At 40.2% G+C, this 1072-nt stretch overlaps 1 protein-coding gene across 4 annotated transcripts in view; it reads left to right on the forward strand.

Moving 5' to 3' along the window:
• The window catches only part of g3bp2a (G3BP stress granule assembly factor 2a), a 10896-nt gene that overhangs the window by 5949 nt on the left and 3875 nt on the right, over nt 1-1072 (forward strand). The gene's annotated exons all lie outside the window — the stretch shown is intronic.

Raw genomic sequence — 1072 nt, forward strand, 5'->3', positions numbered from 1 at the left:
GCAGAGAAATGCGGGACTGTTGTGCCAATCAGCAATGTAATGTTAGAGATTAGCGTAAGCATTACGCTATATTTATAATATAAAATTACGCTGTATTTTGGGTACCCCTCGGTTTCAAGTAAGCTCAGGACTTTCCTTGGTTTTAAGGGGTATGTAGACCTACCCCTTGATCAAGAGGAGTATTGGGATAGTCCTTACACTCAACGTGAACCTGCAAAACTAAGGGGTGAGACAGAGAAATGAAATTCAGCCAAATCACAGTGAGTCACAGCAATGCCGGTAAAGCGGTTGCAAGTGTTGTTACACTTACCAAAACTTCACGCAAACACCACTAATTGCAATATATATAATGGCGCATCGAAAGTGGTCACGGTGCCGTTACCCTTCTTCCGAGACAAACGCGCACAGCAATGTTCACTATGACGTGGTGACAGACTGACAGGCTGGAGGTTGTAAGGCAAGGCAACTTTATTCCTACGGTGAATTCAGCTGCAATTCAAAGTGCTTTACATAAAACATTAAAGAGTAACTAGAGCTGCAAGCAGTTATGACGGATTCCAAGCCTCCCTGTGCAAGCTGACCCCCACGACCCAGGGAGTACACGGAAGTGGAACCCAAAGCGAAACGGTGGGAAGGCAAATGTCAGGAAATATCAAAAGGTGCATGTAATAGTATGGATTTATTGCACAATGACTCCAAAAAACTCTGGGCTTTAAGTCTGGATACAAAACCTTCTGTAAGACAACAAAGACATCAGCAGAACAGGGCCACTGTTAGCTTTTAGCTCCAAAAGACAAGTAATATTATTGAGTTACAAAGTTATGAACCAGAAGTGCCATGCAGTTTTATATATGACACAGTTGTTCTCAGAAGGGATAAAGAGGAAGAGAGGTCTACAGTGTTTAAATTAAGTTTAATAAGACTGCAACTATTATTTTCAGTTGATTAATCTGTTAGTTTCTTTAAAGTGCTCATATTATACGTTTTCCCTTTTCCTTTATTGTGTTTTATCTTTTTTGTGCATGTTATAGTTTTACAAAATTTTCTCCAACAGAAAACACTGTTCACAAAC

The sequence above is a fragment of the Etheostoma spectabile genome, chromosome 2, assembly GCF_008692095.1.
Source record: "Etheostoma spectabile isolate EspeVRDwgs_2016 chromosome 2, UIUC_Espe_1.0, whole genome shotgun sequence".
Classification (NCBI taxonomy): Eukaryota; Metazoa; Chordata; class Actinopteri; order Perciformes; family Percidae; genus Etheostoma; species Etheostoma spectabile.